The following is a 16,911-nucleotide window of genomic DNA, read 5'->3' on the forward strand; positions in this document are numbered from 1 at the left end:
TAAACATAGCTGATTGCATGTTTTATAAGATGAAAAGTCATGATTGTCATATTTTTATGCAACGATTGCTCCCAATTACCTTTTGTGATTTGATGCCTAACTTTATTTAGGATGCAATTACTGAGCTATCTTATTTTTTTAGAGATCTGTGTTCAATGAAACTACATGTATATCATATGAAAGTGTTGGAAAAAAAATATTGTAGAAACAATATACAAATTAGAAAAGATTTTTTTGCCAGCTTTTTTTTTATTCTATAAAGCATTTGCTGATTCACTTATCTAATGAGGCAAAAATAGGTTGATCTGTTCATTATCGATGGATGTATTTATTTGAAAGGTAATATATTTCAGTTGTTAGACATTAATGTTTATTAATTTAATTTTTGGTCACTAATATTTATGTTATGTTATAATGATAACTAGATTTCTTCATCATCTCAAGAAAAAATACACCAATCGAGTATTTGTTGAAGCATCTATATGTGAGGCATATGTTATTAAGGAGATATCCACTTTTTGCTCATTATATTTTGATCTAAATGTGTCAATAAGATCGAATTGAGTTCCACGTAATGATGATAAGGGAGTTATGGAATCTAAATGATGTTTTTTAGTTTTTACTCATCCTTGCCAAGCATTGGGTTTATAAGATAAGTCTCAATGGCGATAAGCGGATAAGCATACCAAGGCACACTTATATGTTTTATTGAATTATGAAAAGATAAATCTTTACATTAAGTACATACTATGTCAACATGTTAACTCATGCATTTCTAGTTAGTTTTTTAAATATTTCTAATTCAGAATTTACAATGATAAGATACTTGATGACTCAATGAGAACAAAATTTATGAATATAAGTGATGCGAAATTGGAAAAAGCACAAGATGCAAGATTTTCGCAATGGTTAAGATAATTTGTAAGTTTAGAGCATAACAGCATATATGAATAGAAATATTATTTTCATATAATTATAACAATTATCAATTTGAATGTTTTACAATTGGATAGGTTGAAGTGCAAAAATACTAAAATTGATTGTCATCTACTTGAGATAACTTATGGCCCCAGACACATGGTTCGACGTTTCAAAAGTTACTTTATGAATGGTTTTAAGTTTCATATAGTTACCTGTGACTAAAGTTAAAAGATGATGAATTATGAGTTTTGTGTGAAAGGAAGTTGTTACAACGATTATGTGTGTGGCTTTTATGGTTTTTTGGAAGATATCATTGAGTTAGAGTATTTTGAAGCAAGAAATAAAGTTGTAATTTTTAAATGTTATTGGTTTGACATAGAGAAGGAGATATGGATAAATTCCCATCATGGTCTTATTGAAATTAAACACAATTCAATGCTTGCTAATAATAAACGATTTGTCTTAGCTTCGTAAGTACTTCAAGTTTCTTATAGAAGCTATCCTTTTAGAAGAAGAGAATGAAATGATTAGTGGGTAGTCTTAAAAACAAAGGTCAGGAATTTATATCATATAACTAATAATGATGGAGATAAAGAACAAATAATTTATTTAAATGAAAACAAGTACCAAGAAATTGAAGTTTCTATTCCATATAATGTTACTATCTCAAAAGAACTTGATAATCTTACAATTCTTGTTGCTGGTGATTATGAAGAGATTGCTTATGAAAAAGCAATTTGAGCAAAAAAACAAGAAAATGATGATGATGATGATGATGATAATGATGATGATGATGATTATGATGATGAAACACATGAGTTTACTTACTCTAATAGTGATTGATGTAGTAATTATGACTTTTAATGGTATATATAATACTTATTTGATGTGATCAATGCATGTAACGTTAAATCTATTAGTTGATTTGGCCTATTTCAATATAATGTTTTGATATGCTTATTTGTATATATTTTATTCATTTCATCTAATATTCTAATACTAAGTAATATTGTATATGTTTGTTATTTTTATGTTTTTTAAATTCTTACGAGATGTTTATGTTCTATATGACAATATGATGGGACATTGTACAAAAAGCTTTATTCATTAAGATGGTTCTATAGCAAGATCGATGAGAGATAATTCATGTATCAGGTCATCAACAGCACCAATACAGCATGATCTCTAATATGAGTTTTTTTCACCATTGATATAGCATGATCCACCATAGGGATCATCTTTCGCACCAATGATGGATGATCCGTTGATGGAGCATGACGTAAATCCATCTTTCATTAACGAACCACCACTTGAGAAGAAAAAGGTATGACAATAAGGTAGAGGACTAGGGGACTAAACAACGGATTATTGACTCTATTAGATCCAGATAAGTAGTTATGAATTACTTCACTAAGAAAAAGGTATAAGATACTTTTTATAATTAATTTTTCCTTATTGTTATTTTTTTTAAAGAATTCATACAATTTAAGTCATCTTACTACAAAATGGATGTTGATAGTTGTTTTGAGCAATCGACGGTTAGCTCAACAATTTCAAGAATAATTCAAGTAAATTTTATTGGTCTTTGGCTAACATGGGGTAAAGTTCTTGCGCCAATAAAGTTTATGGTGTTTGATAAATTTAAGGTAGTAATTGGATTTTTTTTTGTATATATTTTTACTTGATTTGAATGAAAAGATTAAATTTTTATCAACCACTTATTGTATTTCACTATTACTTATGTTAGGAAAAATGTCAGTGGACTAAGTTAGATGATGCTCTAATTCAACTAGCATGGACAATATTTTAAAAAATCACTTGCAAGACTTGTTGTTTGATGAGATGGAGTAAAAGAGCGTGGAGTTGATAACATCATAGAGTGTAAATGGATGGAACAGAGGTGGAGCACAGCTCTAATTTGGGATCTCTTATTAAAAATGTGTGAAACATCTCGAAATAGGAAAACATTTCTGCCAAAGCCAAACAAAATCATCGAACACAAAAAAAAGAAGTATTATGAAGCACATTGATGGTTTAATTCCATTTTCTGCTCATAAAAAGATAATAATATGATGTTTTTTGCATGAGTTATTATTTTCATCAAATGTCAATTTTATATAAATTGCATTATTGGATATTTCATTCAATGTATCTAAACAAATGTAGTCACTTAAGTTGCAATGAGAACCCATATTTATAAAAGTTTTTAATCGCACTCATAGACATTCAAGAGGACGTGATGATTTTATTGAGAATAAGCTCGAAGTTGTCAGTGTATATGACTTTTCAATGACTTTGTGAATACTTTCAAATTGTTGTATTGCTTTATTGAAATAGATAATATGCCGTGTGTTTTGAGATTAAAAAATTCTATGAAAAGTAAAAGCTATTGCATAACTTGCTTTGTGATTTTGATTGTTGACGAATTATTTCTATAGTATATTGTGATTAGATCACATTTGTAAAAGGTGAAAATATTACTTATTTTGCTTTGTGATTTCGATTGTGTATTGTAATTGTTGATGAAGTAGATAGTGTAGTAATTGAAAAACTAAACATTGCAGGATGAATGATATTGAACTATATAGTGTCTTGTGCTTATTGAGATGCAATGACTTTGTGAAGGTAAAAACTATTACGATTTTTACTTTGAGATTTTGGTTGTATATTGTGATTGTTGATGAACTATCTTTATAGTATAGTAATTGAAACTCTAAACATTGTAAACGAATGGTATTAAACTATGTCGTTGGAATGATAGTGTACTTGTGTTGGAATGATGATTGTTTTAAACTTTTTGTAGGAAAACTTTTGCTACTGCATTATCTCAAAAATATAGTGAAAACTCTTCCAATCATCCAAATTTCGATCCGTAGGTATAGACTGAAGCTATTTTAGGGTTTAAAGCTACATGCACTCATGTCTATGGCTTTAGATCTATGGATAGATTTAATGACCTATTTTACTCAAGTCAGTCCACTACTACAGTAGCAACATCTTAATTTGTTTATGGTCCATCATCATTGCTTCATCAACCTCCACCTTCTCAGCTTTAGATATAAGAACAAATTGATGAGTTAATGACCAAGTTAAGGTTTGAGTTGAGGAATAAGCTTAGGTCTTTCATGGATCAGATGATGCAGTTGATGGGGTTTAGATAATTTCACCAACACAATTTTCTAGATCTAATGATGGCAACATCAATTCTGGATCAGAAGATGCATTAGCATATTGAGCTTTTTTTTAGGACTTTTATGGATGTTATAGATATTTTTATGGATGTTATGAACATTTTTTAGTATTATATTTTGTGGATGTTAGAGATGTTAAGAATGTTATGTGGATTTGATATGCGAATTTTTTATTTTATTAATACTACTAGAAATAATAAGCTTTTTAAATAATTACATATGTTTTAATTTTAATTTACAGGTTTCTTAAATAATAATGAAATTAATTAAATTATGGATGAAATTATAATTTTATCGATGGACTTTGGTTATTACAAACAAAATTTTATCATTATCAATGGATTACCAATAAATGCTTCCAATGGAATTTTTACCTATGAACTACCAATTGATTTTTTTTTTCAATAGATTTTACTGACGAATTTTTTTACCAATGAAAACTTCCATTAGTAATTACCAACTAAATTTCAATTTTACTAATTGAAAGACATTACTGACTTGGTTAATACCAATGGAATTTTTTCGTCAGTAAAAGTATTACTAACAAAAAATTGACTTTTACCAATAGAAAATTCGATCAATAAAAGTTATATTTTTGGTAGTGTTTGTTTCTTTTGTTCTTACAATATCATCATGGGTAGTTCATATCAAAATTTTGACTATGCATAATTTATATTTAAATGATACTCTAAAGTCATAATTTGATAGTTGTACTTTTCCTTATGAATCACATGATGATATAGCACAACATCCATTTAATGAATTTTGTAAAGAATGGAGACTTTTGGAGTGGTCACGTCATCAACTATTATTTTTCCTTTAATTTTTTTAGAAATAAAGGTTTTTTTAAAAGGTTTGAGCTTGTAGGAAAAAAATAAATTTTTTTAATATTTTATAATGTTTTTCATGAGAAAAGTTGGTAAGGAATTAATTTGCTTATAGAATGATGACAAAAGTTGGTGAGAGATTGAATTTTTATTAGATTTTTTTAATCTAATCATCATGGCTTTATTTTTTAAAGATTATATTCAATATAAAAGAAAAGTATTATTGAATAAAAGAATGAATGATATTGCCTTTTTTATTCATTTTTATTCCCATTTTTACCCTTTTAAGAAAATTAAAATCACCAAAGTTTTCATCCTTTTAAAAAATAATTTTGGTCATTCTTTTTTTTTTTTGCTCATCTAAAACAAAGAATTGCCTTATTTGTTTTTGCATCATTTTTATCCTTCTCTTGCATTTTTTTTTTCATTTTTTCATCATCAAGCCCTCTTAATTTTTGCAAAGGGTTTTACTAATTCTTCAACATTTCTTTATGATTCATCTTTTGAAATCATTGTTTGTTTTTTAAATTTATCTTGCTTACCATTTTCAATTTCAACTTTTCTTTTTCTTTAAAATCCGTTGTATGTTATAAAAGTTATTGGCTTGCTTCATATTTTTGGTTTTTCATATTGTACTTTTTTCACATTTCTTTTCACAGAAGTCTTGTCCTATTGTGTGTTTCATTATGCCTTTCTATTGGCTGCATCATTGTTATATTTTTTCTGCTATATATTGGTTGGTTTTGTTCATTTGTTCTCTTTGTTTTCATTATTAGCTCATGCATTTTTCTTTGGTTTTCTTTTGGCTTTTCTCTTTTCTTACCTTCGATTCATGCTTCGGTATGTTGCTCTTAATTTTATACTTACAATCTTTATTGGTTTTTCTTCCTTTTGATTTAATCCTTTTTTCTTCCTTTTTTTTTTATATTTGTTCTTGCTTTTCTTAAGGTTGCTAATTGTATATTTTATCAAAATTAAATGTTCTATACTTATTTATTGTTCTCTATCCTAACTGAAATGAGGGTTTTTATTTTGTTCTTTTTTTCGATTATTTGTTCCCTATTTTGTTATGTTATTTTATTTTGTGAGTTTTGCATTGCTCATGTCTTCTTGTTATTAATTACTGTTGATGTATTTGGTTTTGACTGCTATAAATATCTTATTTTGTTCAATTTTTTTTTTTTTGAAATTAAAATATGTCTTTGATTGTAAATTAAGCCCTAATCAAAAAGTTTTGGGCCTAATGGGATAAAGCCCAAAAAATTTTAATATTAATTTGATTTTTATTTTATTTTATTTTTGGTTTAATTTTACTTTTTAGTCAAAGGTAAAAAAAAAAAAAGAAAAAGTCAAAAAACCCAAAAATTAAAAAAACTTAGGATTTGTTTGTGATTTAATTCAATCTCAAATTCGATTATGAAGTTAATGGTTTGATGATTTAAGGAAAACTTGAAAACCAATTCATGCAAAAAAAAAAAAAAGGGAAACTCAAATCAAATCAAATCACAGTGAAGATCTAGTTGAATTGATTTATTTTCCATATTTAAAAGGATTCAACCCCTTATAAATAGACAAGTAATGACAAATAGAAAAAAAATGAACAACAAGCATACATAGAAAGCAATATCAAGCAATTCAAAGCAATTAAAAGTGTTTTGGTTTGTGGTTTCTTGTTCTAGGTTGACTTTTTGGTGGTTTTTACGAATTGTTCTAAGTTTGGGATTTTCTAGGATTTGTCTATGATTTAATTTTTGTTCGTGGTTTGGATTAATTTGAATTTTTTTTTAAGTTCATGGGTTACTGAATTTGATTCTAGTGTTCTAGGTTGGTCTTGGATTTTGAAAAATTTTGGTTTTCTAGAATTTGATTTAAATTTTTGGGTTTGGATTTTTTTTTGAAAAATTTTTAGATTTTTCTAAAAAATGGTTGTAGTTTTTGATGGCCTTTTGGAGTTCTTGGCGAGATCTCAACCAAAAATCCAAATTCTGACGTGATTTCCAGAATTCAGTGGCCAATGTTCATTTGCTATAGAGAGAGGAAACAAAAAAAAGGAAAAAAGAGAGAATGGGGTAGAAGAATTATGAGAAAATAAAAGATTTTTAACCTTTTATACCAAGTTCATATGGCACTAGTTTGAGAGAATGGGGTAGAAGAATTATGAGAAAATAAAAGATTTTTAACCTTTTATACCAAGTTCATATGGCACTAGTTTGAAGATTGATAAGGCCTTGGATCCATGCATTTTACCACATTCACAACATGACCCACAGCATGAGATTTGTTTTCCAACAGCTAGTATTCTAGCCAAGCCAATCCAATCGATTTTCATTCCTGTAGCTGAGCCATCCCCTTTTGTTTTTTGTTTTTTTATATTTGATATTTTTTTTATTTTATTTATTCAAATGTTGTGTATTTTAATTGATTTTAAGTGGCATTTTATTTATTTTTATTTATTTTATTTGTGTAAATTTTATTTATCTTAATTGATATTTTTTAAAATTTTTTAAAATAAACTTATGAATCCTATCAAATGATTAAAGGATTTTAATTTTGAATTATGAATTCTACCAAACGATTGGAGAATTTCATAATAAATTTTTAAGAAAAAGTAATTTTCAATCTTACAAAATGACTAGAAGATTTAAATCTTTGAGTTAAATTTTACCAAACTATTGAAAGATTTAATGACCATTTTTTAAAAATTTCAATAATAAAGTTTTCAAATAAAAATCCCACTAATCGATTAGGGGATATGTATCAATATAAAATCTTATCAAATGACTGAAAGATTTTATTGATTGTTTTCAAAACTAATTTTTTGAAAAAATAAATTAATGAATCCAATGATGGAGTCTCTTTAGTGTGGGACACTAGTTTCTTTTAATATTTCTAAAGTGAAAAAATTATTTTAAATTGTTACCAAACTATTGGAGTAATTTTAAGATCAATTTTCAATAATTAAATTTTTTGATAAATTATAAAGATGTTTTAATGCTTGGATAACTTGAAATCAAATTGGTACTATTTTTTAGATGGGTGGCATGAGGATATTGTAACCTTCCTCACGTGTAACTATATTTCTAAACCTAAATCTAGTTTCCCATTCTATAATATGCCATTTAAAGATATCTAAGTTAAATTTAAGACTCTTCTTTAAAATGAGACAGATTTAGTTAGGTGCCTATTCACACATAAACAAAAAAGATTGGTGATGACTCCAAGTTTATGTCTAGCTATAGATCCACAGATTTATATGCTATGATAGCTTGGTGACTCCATTAGGAGTATACTAAAAGTCAGGCTAGTAAATGATTTTTTGTTATCCAAGCCTAACTTAATAAACTTAAGAATTTTTCTTCTCGTCTATGTTTTATTTATTTATTTATCTTTTTTAGTCATATCTATCATTTACTTGTATGAGCTTTACACCTAAGCTCTGTCTCTTAAGAGGGAGTAAAATGACTACCCTTTTGTAAGGTTTCATGCCTTTACATGGGCTAGCAAAATACTCATACTCAAATTAAACTTTTTTCACTAGTAGCTTATGATGAGCGATGATTGGGGTGTCTTACTAGTCTGTGATGGATAATGATGTGATGAACAATTCAATAACCTTTAAAGTTAACCCAAACCACATATAGTCAGCTAAGAGCCTAACCTATAAGTAGAGGTAGGTAGAGGCATATTTCCTTTACCTTTTGGAATTGACCTAAAGTTTAGGAATCATATTGTTTTATTTACCTTCTTTATATGTGCTATCTGATTTATTTCTTTGTTATTGCTTTATGGAGTTAAATAAGCAATTTCTCTACTTGTTTTTCTTTGCATAAAGACTGCATAAAATACTCGCTTTGAAGTTATTTTTCAACAAAAACTTTCATGGAATCTACTTAATGTCTAGTTTGATTTTATGAAATTTTGAAAGCTCTTTTTTATTAAAAATTTTTAAAAGGGCAAATATTTTCTCCCGTGCATCGCATCTATTTATATTTAGTTTTTGATTGAGTTAATGGGTGAATAGTCCATTAATTTTAAAATTATGATACATAAAGTTCAAAGATAGTTCAACCAATTCACCACCAATATAACACCTGAGCTTGAGTCAAACAAATGGAGCAAGAAAATGCAAGGGGTGTTAAAAAGTTAAAGCAGGCTCAAGAATAAACGAAAAGGGAGTTAAGCAAAATTCTCAAAGCATTGAGCAAGCTGAACAAAAGAAAAATTGTAGAAGAAGATGCTAGCTTTAAAGACCATCTATTGTAGGATGTTGTTAACCCTTTATATCCTTTTGGCTATGACCTATATCATGTCCAGTCCACTTAAGGTGTTTCACCATAATAGTTCACATTTCTTGTAAGATATATTTACTCAAAAATGCCATCTACGCCAAATCAAGGGAACGTTCAAAGCTATAACAATCGTGTCTTCACAAAAAAGGCCATTGAATCAACTTCAGTCCCAGTCCTTAACTTAGGGTTGTTGGCCTTGAATTGATCAAGAGTTTTGATTTGACAAAATAAAAGTTTGTCTAACTTGAATCAATCTTTTCTAAGCTTAAATTGAACATTTTTTCACCCTTTTATCTTGCCAAAATACATTTGAAACCCAAAACAAGTCAATTTCTTGGAATAAAACCTGAAAAGTGTAAGTTTTGATAGAAGGGATTGATCCCTTAAGGGAAGGGATCGATCCCCTCCTTACCAGATCAATCCCCTAGCAAAAGGAATCAATCCTATCTTCTTCCAAAATTAATATTCTTCATGTTTTGGCAAAAACCAATCGATCCCCTCATTGTAAGGATCGATTGGCTGGGGTTTCAAATTGACCAGATCGATCTCCTTATTTAAGGGATTGATCACTTTTTCATACAAAAAGTTTTCATATGCTATTTTCTAAAAAAGGGATTGATCCCCCCCATATAGGGGATCAATCACCTAAGGTAAGGGATCGATCCCCTCTTCAAGAGATTAATTGATTGCTCAAACAGAATGCTCCCAAGTTTGAAAATTCAAAAAAAGGATCGATTCCTCCATATAGGGGATCGATCACCTAAAGAAAAGATCTATCGGTAAGGCATTTTAGGTACAAAATCATGCCTTCTCCAACATCAACCGATCGATCCCTTAGAGGAGGGGATCGATTCTCTAATGGTCAGAAACTCCCAATGACTATTTTTTATCTGAAATTTTTGCAGGTTTAAAGCATTAAATGCATTCCAATAGCTCTCAACTTTTTCTTACCTATAAATCAAGCATTAAACTGCAGACCAAGAGCAACTAGAGTCAAGAAAACTTATTGCTATCACCTACCAATTTGCTTAAGCATTCAAAGCTGTTTCAAGTATGAAAAGTGTAAAATTCATATCAGTTTTTCTCTATTTTCTTGTCCAAATTGTTGTGTACTTTAAATTAGCAAACACTCTACCTTTGAGAGGTTCTTAGAGTTTGCAAAACACTTTAAAAATTATGTATTTTGAGTTTGTAAGCTTAAAAGGGAGGATAACCCTTAAGAGTGTGTATTGTTGAATTTGCAAAGCTTTAAGAAGCTTGGTTGTAATCTTTAAATCATAGTGGATTGAACTCCTTGGCAAGAGAGGCTAAGGGAGAAGACGTAGGTGCCTAAAAAAGGACCAAACTTCTATAAATCTCGGTGTCAAATTCTCTAACCCTATCTCTTATTTACTTTAAATTATTGTGTTTAATTGTTTAGCAAAATTTGTGCTTACTGAATATTGTTTTTAAAAATTTCATTAAAACCAATTCACCCTCCTCTTAGTTTATTCCAAATCTTTGAGCCAGCAATTGGTATTAGAGCCAGTACTCTTTTTTGTAGGTTTAACAACCTAAGAGAGATCCTAAAAATAGCTCAAAAAAATATGATAATCAATGTGAAAAAACTAACTTTAAGCTATAACAACTATAATGGCCAACAAGAGGTGCGTCTCATGACAAATGAAACAGTTGCAACATCTCTTGAAAGTGAAGGGCATTTAATTGTAAGACCTTCTATTTTTGCTGGTGACAATTACACCTATTGAAATACTAGGATAAGGTTGTTTGTTCAAGCTAATGATTATGAACTTTGGAAGGTCATTATAAATGCTCCTCAAATTTTAATGAAGATGGTGGATGGTAAGGAGGTGATCAAGCTAAAAAGTGAATGAGATGTCAATGACATGAAGATAGATCAACTCAATGCCAAAGTAATGCATACACTATTTTGTGCATTGGGGTTAAGTAAGTATAATAGAGTTTTCCTGTGTAAAAATGCAAATGAAATTTGGGATAAGCTTGCTGTTACTCATGAAGGTACCAATCAAGTGAAAAAACAAAAATTAGCATGCTCACTCACGATTATGAGCTATTCAAGATGAAACTAGATGAAATCATTAGTGAGATGTCAAACTGCTTCACCGACATTATTAATGATTTAAAGGCTCTTAGGAAGACTTACTTAAATGTGAAAATGGTGAAAAAAATTCTCAATAGTCTACCAAAGACCTGAAAAACCAAAGTGATAGCCATTGAAGAGTCCAAAGATCTTCTCACACTATTATTGGATAAACTGATGGGCTTTCTCCTCACCTATGAAATGAAGATCAAAATGGGACAAGAACCAATCAAGAAATGTGGCATTGCTCTCAAATCTACCTTTCAAGAAGATGAAAAAAATTTTAGACAAGAGAAGAATGATGAAGATGAAGAAATGGTCATGTTTACAAAGAGATTCAAGAAGTTCATGAGGACGAATAAGTTCTCAAGTAGAAGAAGACCACAAAAAGAGATGACTAAAAGAGAATTAAGTAGAAGAGAAAAAAATTAAATTATTTGCTATGAATGCAATAAACCAGGTCACATTAAACTTGATTGTTTTTTATGAAAAAAGAAAAACATGACAACGCCAAAGAAAAAAGCTATGGTAGCAACATAAAGTGATAGTGACTTCTCTGATGATGAATTAAATGAAAGAGAAGTAGCAAATCTATGTCTCATGGCTCTTGATAAGTCCAAGGTAACCTCTAATCTATGTGATTTGAATTCATACACATTTAATGAACTACAGTATGCCTATGATGAATTAGCCATAAAATTTGAGAACATGAGCATGAAATATAAGAAAATGGTCTCTAAATTGAAACTAAAAAATGAATCATTGACTAAAGCAAAAAAAGACTTAGAAAAAGAAATTGAGCTCTTAAAGTTGAATGTCTATGACTTGACTAAGAAAAATAAAAATTTGCATAATTCATTTTCTAGATTTTATATGGGACATCAAAAGCTTAATGACATGCTTGAAACACAAAGAACTTTCTTTGATAAAGATGAACTAGGTTATAATGGTGGCAACAAAAGAAACTCATTTAAAGAATTTTTTTGTTAAGCCAAATGATTCATTTAGCATATGTGCATATTATCATAAATTAGGTCATTCAATACAATATTGTTCCTTGAAGAAAATCACTTATAGAGGTAAGCTCGTTATGAAAGTGTGGATTCCAAAAAGAGTTAGCACATCTCAAGATGAAATTACTAAAATTAAGTGGATTTCAAAAAGCACAAAAATTATTAGTACTAACACTCAAGGATCCAAGAAAATTTGGGTACCCAAAATAAAAATTTAATCATGTTTTTGTAGGTGGATGAACATTGCTACAAAGCCAATTCAAGCAAGAACAATCCATGATACCTTGATAGTGGATGCTCAAAACACATGACCGGGGATAAAACTCTTTTTAAAGACTTGAAAGCTAAAAGTGGAGGAGATGTTACATTTGGTGACAACTCAAAAGGCCAAATTGAAGGGATTGGCTTCATTGGTAACAATTCTTCTACTACTATTAAAAATGTTTTACTTGTAAAAGGTCTCAAGCATAATTTAATTAGCATTAATCAATTGTGTGATAAAAGATTTAAGGTTATGTTTGAATCTATGTGCTATCAAGTAATTGATATCAACACTAACAAACTTGTTTTTGTTGGACATCGTCAAAGAAATATTTATGTAGTGCATCTAGATGAATTATCCTCCAAAAATGTTTATTTTATGGCTCAAAAAGAAAATGAAAGTTGGATTTGGCATAGAAGGCTTGGACATGCAAGTATGCATGTAATTTCAAAACTTTCTCAAAATGATTTGGTTGTTGGTTTGCCAAAGTTGAAATATAAAAATAATAAGGTTTATGATGCATGTGCTCAAAGAAAACATAGAAAATTTTTTTTCAAACCTAAGAATTGCATTTCAACTACTAGACCTCTTCAACTACTTCATATTGATCTTTTTGGCCCTACTAGAACAATGAGTCTTGGTGGTAAACAATATGGGTTTGTTATTGTTGATGATTTTACTTGATTCACATGAGTTCTCTTTTTGCATTCAAAGAATGAGGCTTTGGAAAAATTTATCCCTTTTAGCAAACAAATACAAAATAAAAAAGGTTATTCAATTACTAGTATTAGAAGTGATCATGGAAAGGAGTTTGATGGCTTTGATGTATTTTGTAGTGAAAATGGTATTAGCCATAATTTTTCTACTTCTAGAACTCCTCAACAAAATGGGGTAGTAGAAAGGAGAAATAGAACCTTAGAAGAAATGGCTAGAACCATGCTTTATGAAAATAATTTACCTAGATATTTTTAGGCAAAAGCCATAAATACTTCTTGTTATATCATAAATAGAGCTATGATTAGGCCAATTTTGAAGAAAACACCCTATGAACTTTTTAAAGGAAAAAAGCCTAACATAAGTTATTTTCATTCTTTTGGTTGCAAGTGTTTTATTTTGAATAATAGAAAAGATGATCTTGGTAAATTTGATGTAAAAAGTGATAAAAAAATTTTCCTAGGATATTCTTTGAATTCAAAAGCTTATAGAGTTTTTAATAAAAAAACATTAGTGGTTGAAGAATCTATATATGTTATTTTTGATAAGTCTAACCCACCTTCGAGAAAGGTACTTCTTGATGATGATGATGTAGGTCTACTTTAAGAATGGATCAATGATGTACCTCATGAAATTGAGAAGAACAATTAAAAGAAAGATGATTAGTTTGTAGATGAGCCACAACACATAGAGAGAGAGCCAAATCACCTTAGAGAAAGAAAGTATATCAAAGATAATGAAATTATTGGTGATCCAACTCAAGGGGTAAGAACTAGATCCTCTTATAATGTATGTAATTATGTTGCTTTTCTATCTCATATTGAACCCAAAAATATAGATGAAGCCTTAAGAGATGATCATTGAATTTTGGCCATACAAGAGGAATTAAACCAATTTGAGAGACGCCAAGTATGGAATCTTGTACCTAGGCCTAGTGATCATCTTATTACAGGCACAAAATAGGTTTTTAGGAATAAAATGGATGAGCATGGGCATGTTATTAGAAACAAAGCTAGATTGGTAGCTTAAGGGTATAGTCAAAAAGAGGGAATCGATTATAATGAAACCTATGCCCCAGTTGCAAAGTTAGAGGCCATAAGAATGTTGCTTGCATTTGCATGTTTTAAAAATTTCAACCTTTTTCAAATGGATTTCAAGAGTGTATGTCTTAATGGTTTTATAAATGAAGAAATGTATGTAGAGCAACCTCCCGATTTTGAAAATCCAAAATTTCCAAATCATGTTTACAAATTGACAAAAACATTATATGGTTTAAAACAAGCTCTTAGAGCTTGGTATAAAAGATTATCAAATTTTTTGGTAGAAAATGGTTTTAATAGAGGGAAGGTTGATACTACACTTTTTATTAAAATAAAAAGAAAGGGCATTCTCATAGTGTAAATTTATGTTAATGATATTATATTTGGTGCTACTAATGAAATTTTTTATTAAAAATTTGCTAAGATTATACAAAGTGACTTTGAAATAAGCATGATAGGAGAACTCACATTCTTCTTAGGACTACAAGTAAAGCAAACAAAAGATGGCACCTTCATCAATCAAGCTAAATACATCAAGGATTTGCTCATAAGGTTTGGATTGGAATAATCAAAGCCTTGCTTAACACCAATGAGCACTTCAACAAAACTTGACAAGGATAAAATAAGTAAATGTGTTAACTCTAAACTATATAGGTTTATGATTGGTTCATTGCTGTATCTTACTGCAAGTAGACCCGATATTATGTTTAGTGTATGTTTATGTAATAGATTTCAATCTTCACCTAGAGAATCACATTTATTTGCTGTCAAAAAAATTTTTAGGTATCTTAAGGACACCTATAATTTAGGATTATGATATCCAAAAGGTTCATCTTTTGCTTTACATACCTATTCCAATGTGGATTTTAGTGGGTGCAAAATTGATAAAAAAAACCACTTCCAGTACTTGTCAATTGTTTGAAAATATGCTCATATCATGGTTTTTCAAGAAACAAAATAGTGTTGCTCAATCTACAACCGAAGTTGAATATGTGGCAGCCAGAAGTTGTTGTGCTCAAGTTTTATAGATTAAGCAACAATTGGAGGATTTTGGAATAACCATGGATCTTATTCCCATTAAATGTGACAATACTAGTGCCATCAATCTCACTAAAATCCAATTCAACACTGTAGAACTAAACATATTGAAATTATGTATCATTTTATTAAAGATCATGTTTAAAAGGGTGATATTGTGCTTGAATATGTTAATACCTTGCATCAACTAGCTGATATCTTCACAAAACCTTTTGATAAGGATATATTTTATGTAATTAGAGGTGAACTTGGCATGATAAATGTTCCTTGAAGTGAATTTCTTGATGTTATGATGAATAGTGCACTCTTGATTAATCAAATGTGTATTTATCTAAAGTTTTTTATAATTTATGCATGATTGTATGCTTGAATGATCATATTGCATGTTTTTCAAATCTTTTAATTAAAAAACAATTGCTACAGCATAGACCAATCGATCCCCTTTGGAATGGATGAATTGGTTCTTCACCTAGTAGCCAAATTAAAGGGACAACATAGGAAACCAATCAATCCCCTTGGGACAATATCAATCGGGTATTCAACTAGTAGCTACAAGAAGTCTAAAACAAGTAAAACTGATCGATCCCCTTAAAAAATGATCGATTAGTTCCATGCAAAGAGTCATAACCGATCGATCCCCTACTTCAACTGATCGATTGGGTCGTGCTTTTTTGGCATGATAAAGTCAGGTCTCCCTCAGTTTGACCAATCATTTCAGCTTTTCTCTCATACTCATCATCTTTTCAAACTCATCTTCTCCAAACCCTAAATACTTCCTCTCATTTCTCACCTAAAATTTATCCTTCTTACCAACATCTATTGTAAATTTTTTCACTCCTACTTGATCTCTTACTGAAATTACTCCTTAAAACCCTCAAAATGGCCCCAAAAACCAAAGTCACTACCGGAAGAAGAAATCCTCCAAGAGAGGCTTCAAGCTCGACAATAAAGCCATCTTTTAATCAAAATTTCAACAATCCAAATGCCAAGGACCGGTATGAGACATATTTTATGCATCGGGAAGTAAAGCCTGGCAAGGTAATTTCCCTATATTTCCTCCGATCAATAGCTTTCCCCTACCTGTATGTTTTTAAGGAATTTGGTTGCCTATATTATTTATGCATGGAAGGTATATTATTTGAGAATTTAGTAAGAGTTTTCTATAGTAATGCTAGTTGTGTCTAGATTGAAGGATCAAATAGGCATTACCTTGATAGATTCTAAACTTATGTGATGGGAAAAGAAATACTAGTTACCCAACAAGTACTAGCTAAAGCTTTTAAGCTAGATAATGAGGGGGAAACAAACACTAGATGTGACACGGTATAACTTGCTCAAGACATCTTTAGCGATCACAATCTACAAGTTACTTCCACTCAAGCCTCTAGGTTATCTATGCATGATAGGTTACTGCACCTCATTTTTACTCATGTTCTAGCACCTTTTGGGACATAATACTCCACCATTAGGAAACAAGATTATTAGTGGATGTATAAGATTAAGAATGGACAGAAA

This window comes from Durio zibethinus, chromosome 10 (assembly GCF_047325235.1).
Source record: "Durio zibethinus cultivar Kanyao isolate XHJ-2024 chromosome 10, ASM4732523v1, whole genome shotgun sequence".
Lineage (NCBI taxonomy): Eukaryota > Viridiplantae > Streptophyta > Magnoliopsida > Malvales > Malvaceae > Durio > Durio zibethinus.